Raw genomic sequence first — 21,027 nt, forward strand, 5'->3', positions numbered from 1 at the left:
TTGCTGAAGGCTACACTCACATTAAAAGCATTGAGTAAACTGGAAACCAAAGTGAAATTATCATTAAATGGCAAAACTTAAGAGTATATGTGTTGTGTTATCTTTGCCATATTAAGAAATTTGTCGGTGAGAGATCTACGATACTTTAACTTGGATCCAGTATTCAGCAATGTACGTAATGGCTTAAGGAAAATGGATAAGAATGCTCAATGTTTAACTCGATCATATTTTGCTGAGTAATATGAATATATGAATTAGTATTAGTGGGTTTTCTGCAAATGCTGGACTGAAACATGTTGCACACCCTATGGATGAAGCAATCTCGAAACGGAAATATATAATAACCTTTTACTTCTGTAGTAGATTTGATAAAAGACGGTAAAACTATTAAGTAAGGCGAGAAGTGTTTGTAAATTTTCACTCATTAGCCACAAAAAAGATTATCTACATAACTAAACCAGATTGCCTTAGAGGGTAAAATATTCTTTAGTAGTTGTTTAAGAAAATTTCCACGTATGAATATCTGGTGGAAGAGGGTTACTCATTGCCATACAGAACTTCTCAGTGTAACATTCTCCATTAAATTCAGATATACTGTTTATGATGCACAGTTCTACCAGTTTAAGGAACAGACTTTGTAGCATATGAATCAAATGCCATCCGAAGAATTCTCAAGATATTTTAGTACGTCAATTGGAACTTTAATGAATAGAAATGACCCATCAAAAATTGCAAGTTTGAAATATATTATTTTTAGGTTATTGAATTATCAACTAAATCTACATCGTTCATGATATTAAAATCTGACATACTGCCAACCAGTGGGCTTGATAATGAAACTAACCATGAAAGACCATGAGATGGTCTTTCATTAGGGCATTCAGTCATCCGTTCTGTTTCAAGAAACGTACAAATATTGTTCATTTCTCTCTTACCTTCACCACTCCCAAGATATGTTCCGTTTTCTTTCCATATCTTGAAGCTGCGAGGGCGTCCAGATGTTCCAATGACGGTCCAACCAAAACAAACCTGAGGTAAGTAAGGAACTTTCATAACGAGAACTGGATCTTATTCATATAATTTCCTAATACTTCTAATCCTAATATGTTGTCTCTCGCACTGATGATCTTTCCTTTTCAGTCACATAGAAAACGACTTGAAAAGTTTTGGTTTCCCTCCACCTCTGACACATATATCCTCTTTGTCAATCTTTCCTCACTCATTCTCTCCATGTGACCAAACCATTTCAATACACCCTCTTCTGCTCTCTCAACTACACTCTTTTTATTACCACACATCTATCTTACCCTTTCATTACTTACTCGATCAAACCATCTCACACCACATATTGTCCTCAAACATCTCATTTCCAACACATCCACCCTCCTCCGCACCATTCTATCTATAGCTCACGCTTCGCAACCATATAACATTGTTGAAACCACTATTTCTTCAAACATACCCATTTTTGCTTTCTGAGATAATGTTCTCGCCTTCCATACATTCTTCAACGCTCCCTGAACCTTCGTCCCCTCCCCGACCCCATGATTCACTTCCGCTTCCATGGTTCCATCCGCTGTTAAATCCACTCCCAGATATCGAAAACACTTCGCTTCCTCCAGTTTTTCTCCATTCAAACTTACCTCTCAGTTGACTTTTCCCTCAACCTACTCTACCTAATAACCTTGCACTCATTCACATATGCTCTCAGCTTTCTTCCTTCACACACATTTCCAAACTCAGTCACCAGCTTCTGCAGTTTCTCATCCGAATCAGCCACCAGCGGTGTATCATCAGCGAACAACAACTGACTCACTTCCCAAGCCCTCTCATCACAATAGACTGCATACTTGCCCCTCTTTCCAAAACTCTTGCATTCACCTCCCTAACAACCCCATCCATGAAGAAATTAAACAACCATGGAGACATCACGCACCCTGCAAATACCGAAATTCACTGGGAACCAATCACTTACCTCTCTTCCTACTCGTACACCTGCCTTACATTCTCGATAAAAACTTTTAACTGCTTCTAGGAACTTACCTTCCACACCACATACTCTTAATACCATCCACAGAGCATCTCTATCAACTCTATCATATGCCTTCTCCAGATCCATAAATGCTACATACATATCCATCTGTTTTTCTAAGTATTTCTCACATACATTCTTCAAATCAAACACCTGATCCACACATCCTCTACTAAGTTGATGAAGCGTAGTTCAGATGGAAGTGGATCATTCGTTCTTAGAGATGCTTCGTGATTTTTTGTCCAAATGTGGATTTAGTTTGTGTTCTGATGGCATTTCCTTTTTTTGTTTCTTTTGTGCTGATGTTTTTGGTGTGGGAAGTAATTGCTGCGTGTGTTTTGTATGTGTTGCCTAAAATGAATAGATGAATAGATAGATAGATAGATAAATAGATAGATAGATAGATAAATAGATAGATAGATAGGGAGGTAATTGGGTAGATAGATAGATAATAAGATAAATAGGTAGTTATCAAATCACAATATATGTTTGTGAACTTGTGTTTGATGTGTCTGTGTTCATGCAAATATTTTTTGTGTGTTTTTTTTGCAGTTAAGATACGAGCTTTGCCTTGGAAACAGTAACTGATAGTTTGTCTCCCATAGTTTTCCTGCCTACCTGCCATCATAATCCCATTTATCATGAGAAACGTTGGCGAAGGCTAGAAGAGTCTGAGGATCGTCAAGAAGGAAGAGGTAACCTCGACACATTGATGACTCCCATTTAATCTCCCGAAAGTCTCGAGCGGTTTTGATGCGCATCACCTGTTGAAGAGATGGAGACAGACGATGTACCTGGTTCTCTCTTATGCTGACGGCTCCTCTCACTGAATGTGCTGAGAGAGACATATCGAGCAGAGTGTGTTGTTGGTGTCTGTGGCCTGCTGCATCGCCGAGTGGATAAAGAGAAGTTTTGTCCTGGATAAAGAGAAGTTTGGTCCTGGATAAAGAGAAGTTTGGTCCTGGATAAAGAGAAGTTTTGTCCTGCATAAAGAGAAGTTTTGTCCTGCATAACAAACAGGTTGTCATATACCCACCTAACAGAGACATACTCGAAGCATTACACCAATTCCAGTCGCTTATCTTACTGTAAACATTTCAGAGTGGCTCGTAAATATGGTTGATATTAAGTCTAATGTAGCTGTGACATTGATGACTGAATCCATTGTATTTCTGTTGAAAGAGACTTGATACTGAAAGTGGACTGATTAGATATATTCTTATATCTAAGAAACATTGTAAGCAGGAATGATTAGACTAAGTAGTAAATAACAAGAGTGCAAAGGAGAGAATATTTAATGTGGATACGTTAAAAGAGGCAGTTGGTTGGATGGTTGATCATTTAATGGTAGAGGCGAGGGTGAGGGTTTGGTGAAACTTTGGAAGGTGGGGGGGAAGGGGAAATGAAAATGGCATAGGTAGGGAGAGGGTTGTGAAAGTGAACGAGGTTGAAAAGAAAAAAAAAAGGTTGTAAGTGGAGATACTAGAAGCTAAATGCAAAATGGTAATTGGTAAAAGCACATGAAGTACAGGAGTGGGTGGGGAATGGGGAGCATTATAGCCCATTGGTGGTCAAGTGGTTATGGCGTCCGGTTAGCGTTCTCGGGAAATGGGTTTAACTGTCGCGCGTGCAATGGTAAGATTGTGCTCAACGATCCACATCTGAACATAACATCTTTTGATTGATAGATATTTCCAAGATGCCTTCTAGTTGATTTGACGTGTTCTTGGGGTCAGGGTATGGGCTGCCTGTCTCCCCATATAGGCCTAAAGTAAGTGGGCGGGACCATGGCATATCCAGAAAGACAAGATTTAACCATCGGTGGTCAAATTAAGCCTCTTCATTATCGTTTTAGGTAAATCGGAGTCGACTTTCTGACGTGCTGTGAGGATTTTCCCTCTTTGGCTCAGTCCTCTGCTCTTAACGCTAACTTGCAAATGCGGGAAATGGCGAATATATATATATATATATATATATATATATATATATATATATATATATATATATATATATATATATATATATATATATATATATTAACTTTCTAAAAGGGGAAACAGAAGAAGGAGTCACGCGGGGAGTGCTCATCCTCCTCGAAGGCTCATATTGGGGTGTCTAAATGTGTGTGGATGTAACCAAGATGAGAAAAAAGGAGAGACAGGTAGTTTGTTTGAGGAAGGGAACCTGGACGTTTTGGCTCTGAGTGAAACGAAGCTCAAGGGTAAAGGGGAAGAGTGGTTTGGGAATGTCTTGGGAGTAAAGTCAGGGGTTAGTGAGAGGACAAGAGCAAGGGAAGGAGTAGCACTACTCCTGAAACAGGAGTGGTGGGAGTATGTGATACTGTAAGAAAGTAAATTCTAGATTGATATGGGTAAAACTGAAAGTTGATGGAGAGAAATGGGTGATTATTGGTGCATATGCACCTGGACATGAGAAGAAAGATCATGAGAGGCAAGTGTTTTGGGAGCAGCTGAATGAGTGTTCGCGCAGTATTCTTGGGTGTTTTACCCTGGTATTCCGATGTACTAGCTTGATGTGTCGCAGGTTTGATTATGTAATGGACAAGGGACTAGTCAACATTGCACAAGTCTAACAGTTTAATCGGACCAGATTGTCTGCCTTGAGAATGCTTTACAGGAGAACTGTAACCGTAAGTGGTCCAATAAACAGGAAGAACTGTCTAACTAGCAGTTCCGAGGAAACGGGATGGGCCCAGCAAGCCACTAGTGGCTACGTCAAGCTCAACGTAACGTAATTCGCAAACAGGATGACCAACCAAGTGACTAATTGGTGTGGAGAGGATCATGGATTTGCATGTCAAGTCAAGAATACCACAAGAAATTCTACAATGTGCTAGTCTGCAATGAGAGGAAAAGATGAAATGATAGAAATCATGAAAGAAAGGAACTTAAACCTACTGAGGCTTTGTGAGACGAACATGTACGACCACTAAAAGCATGAAGACTCAAGGTCACAAGATTTTCGAGGATTCGGCAGCAGCAATTATAGCTTTACTAATTCTTCAAACTTCATAGACAATAAGATACTTACCATTGGTACATATATACCGGTGTAGTTGCACTAGCATACCACTTACCTGTCGTGGGTTAGACACCAGCAGAAGTATCTTCAGGATCTCTGGTGACTGTGTCCACCATCATAAGCCAACACCAGGTCACACTCCCTCAGCTCTTGCTTGATCAATGCTACCAACAAGCGACTCAGTGAAGTCGCATCTCTTGAAATCATCCGAACTCTAATAATGTTTTGTACATCAAGAATCTTCAAATATTTTTCTTTCCTTTCTCTCCGACTTGATGATCTGCTTTCCACCTTCCTTACTGCTGCTGTAGACTGTGGTAGATAATCTTCCGACATAATGCCATGTCCAGCCACCCCAACAGCCGAAAGCCGTGACGTCATATTTACATCTGACGTCACGTCTGCCAACTGCAGGCTCGGGGTAACACTAGAGACATCTTCTGTACAGGGTATCATTTCTTGATAGATCATCCAGTCACAGTGTGATTTCCGTGTTGTGTTCACTTGCATTTTGCAGCATGATGGATACTTGAGGACAAGCAATAATACCAAGAGTTGAGTTCTCATTATCTCAACCTGTTTGATGGAACGGGACTTGTCAGATACACATTATATATAGACTGAAGAAGATCAAATGATTGTAAGATATCTTAGGTAAAGTTTCATATGTTCGCTTCGAAAAATATATTGCGAAAAGAAATAGAAAAAGAGATCAAACCTCTAGGATCCAAAATATGAGACTATAAGAATATCGATAGCTGACGTGATATTTAACTTTCAAATGATTTTTTGTGAGTCGCATGTGTAAACCTATATGACAGCAACAAACTGCGCATTACATTGCATTCCTACACTATCTAATCATCCAAGAGGCATAGATAAAAAGGCTATATTCAAATGTTGACGATACATTCCGCCAAAGAAACTGGTATTGTAATTCAGTTTCTAAAAGAGAAAACAGATGAAGGAGTCACGCGGGAGTGCTCATCCCCCTCAAAGGCTCAGACCGGGGTGTCTGAATGTGTCTGGATGTAAACAAGATGAGAGGAAAGGAGAGATAGGTAGTATGTTTGAGGAAAGAAACCTGGATGTTCTGGATCTGAGCCAAACGAAGCTCAAGGGTAAGGGGTAAGAATGGTTTGCAAAAGTCCTGGAAGTAAAGTCAGGGGTTGGTAAGAAGACGAGAGCTAAGGAAGGAGCAGACTGATGTTGGTAAAACAGAAAGTGAGTGAAGAGAGATGAGTGATTATTGGTGCTTATGCATTTGGTCATGAGAAGAAGGCTCTTAAGAGGCAAGTGTTTTGGAAGCAGCTGAGTGAGTGTGTCAGCAGTTTTCTTGCACGAGACCTGGTGTTAGTGATGGGTGATTTAAGTGCGAATATGAGTAATGTGGCAGTTGAGGGTATGAATGGTGTATATGGTGTATCTAGTGCTGTAAATGGAAATGTTTAAGAGCGGGTGGCTTTGTGTGCTGAAAAAAGACTGGTGATTGGGAATACATGGTTTAAAAAGAGAGATATACATAAGTATAGGAATGTGAATAGGAGAGATGGTTAAAGGGCATCATTATATTACGCGTAAATTTGTAGGCGTGTAAAAGAGACTTTAGGATGTTAATGTGTCTGTGAGGGGCAGCTGGTGGGACGTTTGATTGCAATCTTGTAGAGGCGATGGTGAAGATGTACAGAGGTTTTCAAAATAGAAAAGTGAATGTTGGGAGAAAAGAATGTGGTATGAGTTAGTGAGCTTGGAAAGGATATATATATGTATATATATATATATATATATATATATATATATATATATATATATATATATATATATATATATATATATATATATATATATATATCCCTGGGGATAGGGGAGAAAGAATACTTCCCACGTATTCCCTGCGTGTCGTACAAGGCGACTAAAAGGGGAGGGAGCGGGGGGCTGGAAATCCTCCCCTCTCATTATTTTTTATTTTTTTTATTTTCTTTTTTCCAAAAGAAGGAACAGAGAAGGGGGCCAGGTGAGGATATTCCCTCAAAGGCCCAGTTCTCTGTTCTTAATGCTACCTCGCTAACGCGGGAAATGGCGAATAGTTTGAAAGAAAGAAGATATATATATATATATATATATATATATATATATATATATATATATATATATATATATATATATATATATATATATATATATATGGTCTCACAGGAATATACTTGATCACGCGCAAACTAGTGATCCTTTCAAATTATGTATATCTTATACTATATCATACTTTGTCGCTGTCTCCCGCTTTAGCGAGGTAGCGTAAGGAAACAGAAGAAAGATTTGCCTAACCCACCCACATACACATATGTATACATACACATCCGCAGACTTATATATACATACCTATACATTTCAACATATACATGTATATATACATACACAGACATACACATATATACACATGTACATAATTTGGACTTGCTGCCTTTATTAATTTAAGTCGCCATCCAGCCACACATGAAATGACACCCCCCTCCCTCTGCACGCGCACTAGGTAGCGCTAGGAAAAGACAACAGAGGCCACACAGAGCATCGCTATCAACTCTATCATATGCCTTCTCCAGATCCATAAATGCTTCATACAAATCCATTTGTTTATCTAAGTATTTCGCACATACATTCTTCAAAGCAAACACCTGATTCACACATCCTCTACCACTTCTGAAACCACACTGCTCTTCCGCAATCTGATGCTCTGTACATGCCTTCACCCTCTCAGTCAATACCCTTCCATATAATTTCCCAGGAATACTCAACAAACTTATACCTCTGTAATTTGAACACTCACCTCTATCCCTTTTCCCTTTGTACAATGGCGTTATGCACGCATTCCGTCAATCTCCAGACACTTAGTACCCATGAACGATACATATATTGAATATTCTCACCAACCAGTCAACAACACAGTCACCCCCGTTTTTTAATAAATTCCACTGCAATACTGTCCAAACCCGCTGCCTTGCCGGCTTTCATCTTCTGCAAAGCTTCCACTACCTCTTCTCTGTTTACCAAACCTTTCTTCCTGACCCTCTCACTTCGCACACCACCTCGACCAAAACACACTATATCTGCCACTCGATCATCTAACACATTTAAGAAACCTTCAAAATACTCACCATCTCTTTTTCCCTCCACCACTACTTGTTATTACCTCCCCATTAGCCCCTTTCACCAATGTTCCCATTTGTTCTCTTTTCTTACATACTTTATTTCCCTCCTTCTAAAAATCTTATTCTCCCTAAAATTTAACGATACTCTCTCACCCCATCTCTCATTTGCCCTCTTTTTCACCTCTTGCACCTTTCTCTTGACCTCCTGCCTTTTTCTTTATACATCTTCCAGTAATTTGCATTATTTTCCTGCAAAAATCATCCAAATTATTCTCTCTTCTCTTTCACGAATAGTCTTACTTCTTCATCCCACCACTCACTACTCTTTCTAATATGCCCACCTCCCACCTTTCTCGTGCCAAGGGCATCGTTTGCACAACCCATCACTGCTTTCCTAAATACATCCCATTCCTCCCACACTCCCCTTACGTCATTTGCTCTTACCTTTTTCCATTCTGAACTCAATCTCTCCTGGTGCTTCCTCACACAAGTCTCCTTCCCAAGCTCACTTACTCTCACCAGTCTCTTCACCCCAACATTCTCTCTTTTCTGAAAATCTCTAAAAATCTTCACCTTCGCCTCCACAAGATAATGATCAGATATCCCCCTAGTTGCCCCTTTCAGCACATTAACATCCAAAAGTCTCTCTTTCATGCTCTCTGGTCATCTCCCCTACTTACATATGTATACTTATGTATATCTCTCTTTTTAAAACAGGTATTTCCAATCACCAGTCTTTTTTCAGCACACAAATTTACAAGCTCTTTACCATTTCCATTTACAACACTGAACACCCTATTCACATCATATATAACCTAAACAGCCTTATTACTCACCTTTGCATTCAAATCACCCATCACTATAACCCGGTCTCATGCTTCAAAGCTGCTAACACACTCACTGAAATGCTCCCAAGACACTTGCCTCTCATGATCTTTCTTCTCATGACCAGGCACAAATAATCACCCATCTCTCTCCATCCACTTTCAGTTTTACCCATATCAATCTGAAGTTTACTTTCTTGCGCTCTATCACATACTCCAACAACTGCTGCTCCAGGAGTAGTGCTACTCCTTCCTTTGCTCCTGTCTTCTCACCAACCCCTGACTTAACTCCCAAGACATTCCCAAACGACTCCTCCCTTTTACCCTTACCTATATATATATATATATATATATATATATATATATATATATATATATATATATATATATATATATATATATATATATATATATATATAATATATATATATATATATATATATATATATATATATATATATATATATATATATATATATATATATATATATATATATATATATATATATATATATATATATTGATCATCTTGGAGATGAATGAGAGTGTAGGTGGAGGAAGGATACGAGGAGTAATGAAAGAACCTTATTGCTTTGATAAAGTTCCATTACTCGTCGTATGCTTCCTCCATCTACACTCACATATATTTTCATCCCATTACTTAAGAAATAGCGCATAGGAAAGAACTAAGCCACAGTCTCCTTCATCCATCTTTATCTAGACGATTCGGAGGCTTACCCGTTTGTTCAACACAGATACAACAGTGCCATGATTCTGTATTTTAAGTGCAGGACAAACAAGAGGTCGATATGCCCTTTCCCTTAGCATTAATCCAACAAGTTCTACATGAGGTAACTTACCAGCAGTGGTCGTGAGAGCAGGAGGCGTGGCAAGCTTGTTGTGTGGGCCACTACCCCAGGCGGGAGGCTGCACCATCTACCTCACCCCAGCCACACTAAATAGTACACGAAGGTTGCCATGGCAAAATATCCACTGTCTTCTCGGACCAATTGGAAGGTCGCACAGAATGTCATTCTCAGTGAATCACCTGTATTTAGTCTCACACATATTCCAGTCTCACTGTATCATTCATTTTCCCAATATATGAGATCCATTAGAAATATAACCTGAACTAACGATTCAGATATCATTAGGGAAATATCTGCTTGTCTAGATATACATCTACATACATAATAATATATATGTATGTATGCACATGAATTTATACATGCATATGTCTATATGCCTTCCTATCTACCTACTTATGTATACATATATATTCGTGCAGTAACTTGTTTACCAAATGGCGTCCTAGCTACGTTTCTTCGTTGTAAATCAACTGATTGTTTTATTTCTTTCTTGTATCTCCCCTAATGATGTGATTATTACACGAAAGTGCACTTGGGAACTTATCGTGTTTCATTTTCCCAGTGGACTCATAGGAATATGAATACATATATATATATACATTTAGGAAAGGATCACAATTTTGCGCGTGATCAAGTATATTCCTATGAGTCCACGGGGAAAATGAAACACGATAAGTTCCCAAGTGCACCTTCGTGTGATAATCGCATCATCAGGGGAGATGCAAGAAAGAAATATAACAGTCAGTTGATATACAGCGAAGAGACGTAGCCAGGATGCAGTTTGGTAAACAAGTGATTGTCCAAGACAGACAACGAGCGTATCATAAACTTATTATGTTGACAAGGTGAATTGTTTAAAATTTTATCAATGATAAAGTCATCCAATTTGCATGGACCTTCACTGATATTAAGGTTATAATTTTTGTGTATTGTATGTATAGTAGAAGATTCAATGATATTTCTCGTGGTACTGGGGTTAGAGTTAATAACTGAGATGGCATTACTCTAGCCAATACAATGATCATTGTTTTTAACGTGATTAAACAAGGCATTTGATTCTTGTACTGTTCTTATACTATATCTATGTTGCTTAAGTCTAACAGAAAGATCCTTACCAGTCTGCCCAACATAAAACTTATCACAATTTCTACATGGTACTTTATAGATACATCCAGGAGAATTTTCTGGTGAGTTCCTGATTAAGATATTCCTTATAGTATTATCGTTGCTGAAGGCAACATTTACATTAAGGATTTAAGCAATATGGGAAGTAAAGTGCACTTGGAAACTTATCGTGTTTCATTTTCCCCGTGGACTCATAGGTATATATATATATATATACATATGTATATATACATATATTACATACAAACCTCCAACAGCCAGGATCGAACCCGGGACCCCTGTGCAACAGGCGGGAGCGCTACCGTTAGGCTATGATCGCCCCTAATAGGATAATAACTATTCGAATACTATGTACACGAACACCCTTCATCTTACGTTGGTGTGCAACGGGGTCTACAGCGGTCTTTTCCCATCAGGCTCACAGAGCCAGCAGATAGCATTTTGCCGAACCTAATTGTACAACGCGGAGGTATATGAATACGAACAACGTGCATATGAACGCGCACCATCATAGAACATAAAAACTTCCAACAGCCAGGATCGAACGCGGGACCCCTGTGCAACAGGCGGGAGCGCTACCGCTAGGCTATGATCTCTCCTAATAGGGGAATGACTATTCGAATACTATTTACTCTAATACCCTTCGTCTCACGTTCGAATCCCAACACCAGCCAAAGTAGATACTCGCATTGCCGGTACTGAGGGGGGGAGAGAGAGAGAGAGAGAGAGAGAGAGAGAGAGAGAGAGAGAGAGAGAGAGAGAGAGAGAGAGAGAGAGAGAGAGAGAGAGAGAGAGAGAGAGCTTATGGTCAGGGAGAATGTGTGGGCAGCGAGATACGTGTTCAACTACTCGTCTTATGTCATCTTGTCTTGATAATTCTTTCATAATGATTTAGTTGATAATCTTTAATAGTACATGCTTTAAAGCTGTTAATACAAGCAATCGAGTCAAATTCAGTGATAATACGGTTAGCATAATTCGATGGGTACAACGTGATTGGGTTGTTGAGATCTGTAGGGTGTTCGTTTTCTTGCCAATGTTTACTATCAGCGTACTGAAAGACTGTGCCAGGAGCATCTCTCAGTTTCTGTTCTGCCCGTTAAGCCAATATACACATCTTAACATGCCCTACGTTTACGGGCGTAAATACTCCACTTTTATGATACTTTGGTCTACATGTGATTAAGGTCTTACTGATAGTGTTGTTATATTGGCAGGCATCATTATAATCACCGTTTTAGGTACTGTCTTACGTTGGCTAAGCTAGGAGAATAGGGCAATACCAGACATTCAAATGTATCATTCTTTTCTACATTGTCTTTACTACATGTATAAAATATCTTCTTTGCTTTCAAGTAAGCCATAACACTTGGGATAACATAATTGCTTAAAGATGCATCTTATAACGATATATTTATCTCTTACACTTTTGAGATCGCATATACGCAATGCACTTAAGGAAATGGACTTCACAACAGACAGTTTTACAGAATGATCATGTACCAAGAAGAAACAATGAGGGAAAACAGAATGAGTCACGTGGGGTGTCTAAATGTGTGTGGATGTAATCAAGATGAGAAAAAAGGAGAGATAGGTAGTGTGTTTGAGGAAAGGAATCTGGATGTTTTGGCTCTGAGTGAAACGAAGCTCAAGGGTAAAGTGGTTTTGGAATGTTTTGGGAGTAAAGTCAGGGGTTGGTGAGAGGACAAGAGCAAGGGAAGGAGTAGCACTACTCCTGAAAATGGAGTGGTGGGAGCATGTGATGGAGTGTAAGAAAGTAAACTCTAGATTGATATGGGTAAAACTGAAAGCGGATCAAAGGTGAGTAATGTGGCAGTTGAGGGAATAATGGGATGTACATGGGGTGTTCAGTGTTGTAATTGGAAATGGTGAAGATGTTGCAGATTTTTTTGCTGAAAAAGGACTGGTGATTGGGAATACCTACATACAAATGGATTTGTATGGATCTGGAGGAGGCCTATGATAGAGTTGATAGAGATGTTCTCTGGAAGGTATTGGGAATATATGGTGTGGGAGGCAAGTTTTTATCGAGGATGTAAGACATGTGTACGAGTAGGAAGAGAGGAAAGTGATTGATTCTCAGTGAATGTCGGTTTGCGGCAAGGGTGCGTGATGTCTCCATGGTTGTTTAATTTGTTTATGGATGGGGTTGTTATGAATGCAAGAGTTTTGGAGAGAGGGGCAAGTATGCAGTCTGTTGGGATGAGAGAGTCAGTTGTTCGCTGATGATACAGCGCTGGTGGCTGATTCGGGTGAGAAACTGCAGAAGTTGGTGACTGAGTTTGGGAAAGTGTGTGAAAGAAGAAAGCTGAGAGTGAATGTGAATAAGAGCAAGGTTATTAGGTAGAGTAGGGTTGAGGGACAAGTCAATTGGGAGGTAAGTTTGAATGGAGAAAAACTGGAGGAGGTAAAGTGTTTTAGATACCTGGGAGTGGATTTGGCAGCGGATGGAACCATGGTAGCGGAAGTGAGTCACAGGGTGGGGGAGGGGGCCAAAGTTCTGAGAGCGTTGAAAAATATGTGGAAGTCGAGAACATTATCCCGTAAAGCAAAAATGGGTATGTTTGAAGGAATAGTGGTTCCAACAATGTTATATGGTTGCGAGGCGTGGGCTATAGATAGAGTTGTGCGGAGGAGGGTGGATGTGTTGGAAATGAGATGCTTGAGGACAATATGTGGTGTGAGGTGGTTTGATCGAGTAAGTAATGAAAGGGTAAGAGAAATGTGTTGTAATAAAAAGAGTGTAGTTGAGAAAGCAGAAGAGGGTGTTTTGAAATGACAAAGAGGATATATGTGTCATAGGTAGAGGGAACGAGAAGTGGGAGACAAAATTGGAGGTAGAAAGATGGAGTGAAAAAGATTTTGAGCGATAAGGGCTTGAACATGCAGGAGGGTGAAACGCGTGCAATGAATAGAGTGAATTGGAACGATGTGGTATACCGGGGTCGACGTGCTGTCAATGGATTGAACTAGGGCATGTGAAGCGTCTGGGGTAAACGATGAAAAGTTCTGATCGGCCTGGATATGGAAAGGGAGCTGTGGTTTCGGTGCATTATACATGACAGCTAGAGACTGAGTGTGAACGACAGTGGCCTCTGTTGTCTTTTCCTAGCGCTAACTCGCACGCATGCGGGGGAAGGAGGTTGTCATTTCATGTGTGGCGACGGGAATGAATAAAGGCAGCAAGTACGAATTATGTACATGTGCATATGTGTATATATCTGTGTATGTACGTGAAATCTATAGGTATGCATGTGTGCGTGTGTTTACGTGTATGTATATAAATGTGTATGTGGGTGGGTTCAGCCATTCTTTCGACTGTTTCCTTGCGCTACCTCGCTGACTCGGGAGACAGCGACAAAGTATGATAATATTAAAAAAAAAATCATATATATATATATATATATATAAATATATATATATATATATATATATATATATATATATATATATATATATGTATATATATATATATATGTATATCATGAGAGAGAAAGAACGACTGGGCTGAATATGAACCGATCATGGGAAAGTGGAGTGAACTTATGCTGAGGTTGAGCTGCAGTAACGGGAAGGGAATAGTATATGTCACATTACTGTCATGATAAATGCATTCCTGGGCTACTTCAATTTTCTTTGTGCTGAAACATCTTGGTTGGAGTTTAATTTTTTTTTTTTCCCAAAAGAAGGAACAGAGAAGGGGGCCAGGTGAGGATATTCCCTCAAAGGCCCAGTCCTCTGTTCTTAACGCTACCTCGCTAATGCGGGAAATGGCGAATAGTATGAAAAAAAAAAATATCGTTCCATTCCACCTTTGAACTTTCGTGAAGTTTGAAAAAAAAAAATAAGAAAATCTCTCGCAAAAGATCGTTTGGGTTAAATGAAAATGCCATGGAAAAGATCAGGCCATGAACCTATGAAGTTGTGAAGGTAACAATGCATTGTTAACTCCTCAAAAATTGTGAGTTATTTCATGGATTCTGTTGGGAAACGTGGACCACTTTCATCTTCATGTATTCAAGGCAAGAAATTCTATTACCTGACACGCCTCAGAAAAGCATTCGTCTTAACATACGTGTTTTAACAACTGTTGTTTCTATTTGTCGCACTTGTTTTGGCTATATCTTTTATAGATACCTAGATCTTTTGTTTTATTCTATAACGATTGGAATGGATATGCTACTACACTGAAAAACAAAGACCTGTAGAGGATGACAGTACGTTACAGAAATATACCTTACTTGGTGTTTATTCATGCCAGTGGAGACCATTTCTGTACCTGAATATGGTATTATGGAGTATTACTCAGTTCATCACAAAGTGTTTTACATTTCGACTATGGTTTACTGGTCATTATATAGATTCGTATCGAAACGTTAAGACAAACATGCGGGTGTTTTACACAATCTTCCCACATATATAAAAAGAGATGTTAGAAGCTCCAAAAAATTAGGAAGAGTCTAACAAAAAGACAGTTACCTGTTAACATAGAATGTGTGTGAAAAATATTGAGAGAAACAGATGGATTTGTATGTGACATTTATGAATCTGGAGAAGGCATATGACAGAATGAATATACACGCTTTTTGGATGGTCTTAAGAGCATACAGGTGAGAGATAAGCTGCTAGAAGCAGTGAGAAGTTTTTATGAAGGTTGTAAGGCATGTGGCATGTATACGAGTAGGAAGAGAGGAGAATGATTGGTTCCCAGAAAATGTCAGTCTGCGGCAGGTTGTGTGACGTCCCGATGGTTGTTTGATTTATTTATGGATGGGGTGGTTAGGGAGGTAAATGCAAGAGTTCTGAAGACAGGGGCAGGTATCCGGTGTGCTGGGGATGAGAGGGCTTACGAAGTGAGTCAGTTGTTGTTCGCCGATGATACAGCACTCATAGCTGATTCGAGTGTGAAACTGTAGAAGTTGGTGACTGAATTTTGAAAAGTGTGTGAAAGGAGAATGTTAAGAGTGAATTAGAATAAGATCAAGGGCATTAGGTTCAGTCGAGTTCAGGGACAAACTAATTGGATTGCAAGTTCAAATGGAGAAAAATTGGAAGAGTTTAAGTACTTTAGATATCTGGGAGTGGACTTAGCGGCGAGTGGAACCATGGAAGCGGAAGTGAGTCACAGGGCGGGGGAGGGGGCGAAGGTTCTGGGAGCAAGGAATATATATATATATATACGAACAAAGTGCATAGGAACGCCCACCTTCATAGAACATACAAACGTGCAACAGCCAGGATCGAACCCGGGACCCCTGTGCAACAGGCGGGAACGCTACCGCTAGGCTATCGTCACCATAAAGTCGTGGCGACGTTGTAACATGTAATATACGGTTGCTATAAGACGCACCACATCTTGTACAATCCCTGTAGGAGGATATGTGAGAATTCGTTAATGAAATGGATTAATGCGTGTCGACTGCCATGACGGTTATTAAGTCAGACCTCCAGTGGGAATTTACGTTTTGAGGACGAGAGACTTTGTGCCTTACTGTCGACGCATAATGGAGGGCCACTTGCTCAGAGACTGGAGGCAGCGCACACCACACCGCCACACGGTTTAACACAACATGACTCTGCCTGGTCAGTGTAGCTAGGAAAACCTGGGTCAGCTATGGAGGAGGGGATACTAGCACGTTGGTATGAAGTTCATTATGAGACAGTGACTCTGTACATGTATTCGTTATGCATCATGTACTCATCTGCTCTTAATATTAACGATAAAGTTTATGAAAATCTTTATTACAAATATTACTGGAACTCTGTTATTACTTGTTTCTAATTAACGCAGTTAGGCTTAAAACATTGACCCCCCCCTAACAAAAAAGAAAAAAGATAGCAGAAAAAAGACATATGATATCTTAACTAATGTCACAGAGTATAGTGAGGTATAACGAATACATTTCATATAATTGAAAATATGTTAGCACTGTTCGATCGTCAACACACAACTAGAGAGCATATGAAATCATTAAGGTAATTAATTAGAATAAACATTTTGAAAGTTGGTGAGAGGTCATAATCAATTACAAAAAAAAACGCAAATACATAATACAGACAACAGAACATGAATTCATGACTCAGCTGTTCAGAAATGAAAATCAGAATATTGTATTCAAACCTAGATCAAGGCAAACAAATCAGTACAGAGTGATAATCAAATTGGTTTATCATGCACTTTCCAAAATGAACAAGAAATTATCCAGCTTACAAACACTAGGTCGAAATCTCTATCAATTCCAGGCGATGAGAGAGTTATACTACACACACAGAGAATATATCATGCGTGAAGACAGTAGCAAAATCGCCTTTAATCGTTCTTCTATCTTGGTGCTGTGAATGTAACGTAGAGCAAAGGACATTTTCCAGAAGACACGTTCTGGATCGGACGTTGACACAAGAGGGCAAGCAAGAGTAGCAATATGGGTGAAGATGGTTAGGCAGATGCATAGCTGGTGGCAGCAGCAGAGGGTAGGTAGACAAGCGTCCCTTTCCCATCTTCCATTTTGGAGGTGTTTCATGGAAGATGATATTCAGTGTCTCCCATGTTTATTCCTACCATGTTTTTATTCCTATTTTCTGACATTAGATTCCTTTTGCTCCTTTTTGTAATAATGAAAGAGTGAAATGACGTGTAATAGTAAGGTTAGCAGTAAAGACAGACGTTGAACTTAAACCAAGAAATAATGTTACACAAGGCGAGTAGGCGAATACCAAGACATCTGAAATATGTTGGACCATCATATGTGGCAGCTGATCTGATTACGTAACTTGACTGTGATAATACTCGATGATTTCAATTACGATAATAATGAATATATATATATATATATATATATATATATATATATATATATATATATATATATATATATATATATATATATATATATATACAAAGAATTATAATCTTAATATTAGTGATGGTCTATACAAATTGGATAACTTTTATGTTGATGAAATTTGTAAAATGATAAGTTTATGAACACTCGTATGTTTTGGACAATCACATGTTTACCAAATGGCGTCCTAGCTTCGTCTCTTCGATGTATATCTACTGACTTATATTTCTCTCTTGTGTCTCCTATGATGATGTGATTATTACACGAAAGTGCACTTGGAAAGTTATCGTGTTTCATTTTCCCCGTGGACTCATAGGAATATATATATATATATATATATATATATATATATATATATATATATATATATATATATATATATATATATATATATATATATATATATACATATATTCGATCTTGATATTCGATTTTTATGAATTTGCCAGTTTGCCACCAACTACGGTGATGGCTTTCACGATGGAGAAGAGTAGCAGTGGGCCAGACCGACGTCGCAAGCAAAGCAAAACTCACCACCAGAAACTCAAGGAGCTTAAGGCTCGTCTGAATGGAATTTTGCTTCACTGCCTTGTTTTATAAGTCTTGAAAACTCACAATTTCTGACATTTACTCAAACACAGCTGGAACAGCGGCAAAGGTCTGCACAAATCATGGACGTACTTTCAGCAAAAGATTTCCAATATCCATGGTGCTGCCCGCATACAATTCTAGCCAAGTGTTAAGGGTCCGCTTTGCACTGATACTGAAACATTGGACAGCGGACACAGCATTCTGAGCATGACGGATTGCCAGAGCCCGGGAGCAGAGCAGGGTGAGCATGCATGGCTTAAAGAATGAAAGTATTCTTTAACGTATGTAGCAACACACAGGCTTGCTTGCTCGCCAGATACTACAGCAGACCCCATCAAATCCATGATCAACTAACTATTTATTAGTACCTTCAAGCAATCTATTTCTTCAGTTATGTCGACTCAGCACCACCATTTCCCCTTTTTTTGAACTTTTAATTCACCTTGTAGTTTTCTCATTTCAGTCGCCTAGTTCAAGATCAATTTAGACCTTGAGAAACACAAAATTTTCCCTGGACTCTTCCTCTGCAACACAATTACGGCCATTCATTCAAGATGAGCTTACTAATTGTCTTTTTTTTTTCTGCTAAAATCACCCAAGTTAGTTTGCTTTGGTTAGGTTAGGTTAGATTAGGTTTAAAGAAGAAGGTCCAGATTGATAGATTTATCACATATTAAATAGTCCATATCATATATTTTCGAGCAACCCAGAGGTCTGAATTTCTTGTATGGAAATTTCTTATACCAGTTTTTGCATTTAATCCATTTTCTTTCTTCATACTTCAAGAGAAAATGAGTCGCATCTCTTCTTAAAGACGTAAGACAAAACACGAACATCTTCCTGGCCATCCCAGGGATGCGGGAAGCGGGCAAAAGCTACACTGTGCGAGGTGGACGATAAGTTGCATGTGTTGGGGGGTGATAAGTGAGTTGGGGAAAGCCAGAATGATGGGATCCTATATGAAGCTGATGAGTGGCAGAGACGGAGAAGGAGGAGAAAGAGAAGGAGGAGAAAGAGAAGGAGGAGAGAAGCTTAGAGAAAAAGCTTGTGGGATGGAAGAGTGATGGTGAAGATAGTAAGTAATACATTAGATGAAAAAAAGAGAGATTGGTGGCTGGCGTAAGAGGAACGGCTGAAACAGAAATTAAATGGACAGTATTTGGAAAGAAATTGAGGAGAATACGATATGATTCTGGGATCAAATATTTAAGGGAAGTGCCTGTTGCTGTACAAATGGTTGTAAACATTACTATATTTGAAACTTTTATCTAAAACGTAAAAAATAAAACTGTATTCTTCATTATGATATTTGTCTTGCGTAATGTTAGTGTGTTACATTTTGACTACTCTATGACACTTTCAAAAGTGATGCCTTGCCGGCTTTGCGGAAGATGAAAGCCGGCAAGGCGTCGGGTTTGGATGGTATAGTAGTGGAATTTAATAAAAAAGGGGAGTGACTGTGTTGTTGACTGGTTGGTAAGTGTATTCATTGTATGTATGGTTCATGGTGAAGTGCCTGAGGATTGGCAGAATGCACGAATAGTGCCATTGTATGAAGGCAAAGGTGATGAAGGTGAGTGTTCAAATTACAGAGGCATAAGTTTGTTGAGTATTCCTGAGAAATTATATGGGAAGGCATTGATAGAGAGGTGAAGGCATGTACAGAGCATCAGACTGGGGAAGAGCAGTGTGGTTTCAGAAGTGGTAGAGGATGTGTGGATCAGGTGTTTGCCTTGAAGAATATATACGAGAAATACATAGAAAAAAAGATGGATTTGTATGTAGCATTTATGGATCTGGAGAAGGCATATGATAGAGTTGATAGAGATGCTCTGTGGAAGGTATTAAGAGTATATGGTGTAGGACGTAAGTTGCTAGAAGCAGTGAAAAGTTTTTATCTAGGATGTAACGCATGTGTACAAGTAAGAAGAGAGGAAAGCGATTGGTTCCCGGTGAATGTTGGTTTGCGGCAGGGATGCGTGATGTGTCCTTGGTTGTTTAATTTGTTTATGGATGGAGTTGTTACGGAGGTGAATGCAAGAGTTTTGGAAAGAGGGGCAAGTATGCAGTCTGTTGTGGATGAGAGGGCTTGGGAAGTGAGTCAGTTGTTGTTCGCTGACGATACGACCCTCGTGGCTGATTTTGGTGAGAAACTGCAGAAGCTGGTGACTGAGTTTCGTAAAGTGTGTGAATGAAGGAAGCTAAGAGTAAATGTGAATAAGAGCAAGGTTTTTAGGTTCAGTAGGGTTGAGGAACAAGTCAATTGGGAGGTAAGTTTGAATGGAGAAAAACTGGAGGAATTGAAGTGTTTTAGATATCTGGAGTGGATTTAGCAACGGATGGAACCCTGGAAGCGGAAGTGAGTCACAGGGTTGGGGAGGGGGCGAAAGTTCTGGGAGCGTTGAAGAATGTGTGGAAAGAAGAACGTTATCTCGGAGAGCAAAAATGGGTATGTTTGAAGGAATAGTGGTTCCAACAATGTTATATGGTTGCGAAACATGGGCTATAGATAGGAGAGTGGATGTGTTGGAAATG

General features: G+C 39.2%; 1 long non-coding RNA gene across 1 annotated transcript; it reads right to left on the reverse strand.

Annotated features, from left to right (window-relative positions):
• Positions 1 to 967: 967 nt before the first annotated feature.
• LOC139747091 (uncharacterized) lies at positions 968 to 5,631 on the reverse strand. The gene is made up of 3 exons (XR_011712310.1): positions 5,130 to 5,631; positions 2,651 to 2,796; positions 968 to 1,029 (listed from the first exon to the last, which is right to left on the reverse strand). It is a non-coding gene; the product is annotated as an uncharacterized lncRNA (long non-coding RNA).
• Positions 5,632 to 21,027: the final 15,396 nt, after the last annotated feature.

The sequence above is a fragment of the Panulirus ornatus genome, chromosome 67 (assembly GCF_036320965.1).
Source record: "Panulirus ornatus isolate Po-2019 chromosome 67, ASM3632096v1, whole genome shotgun sequence".
Taxonomy (NCBI): domain Eukaryota; kingdom Metazoa; phylum Arthropoda; class Malacostraca; order Decapoda; family Palinuridae; genus Panulirus; species Panulirus ornatus.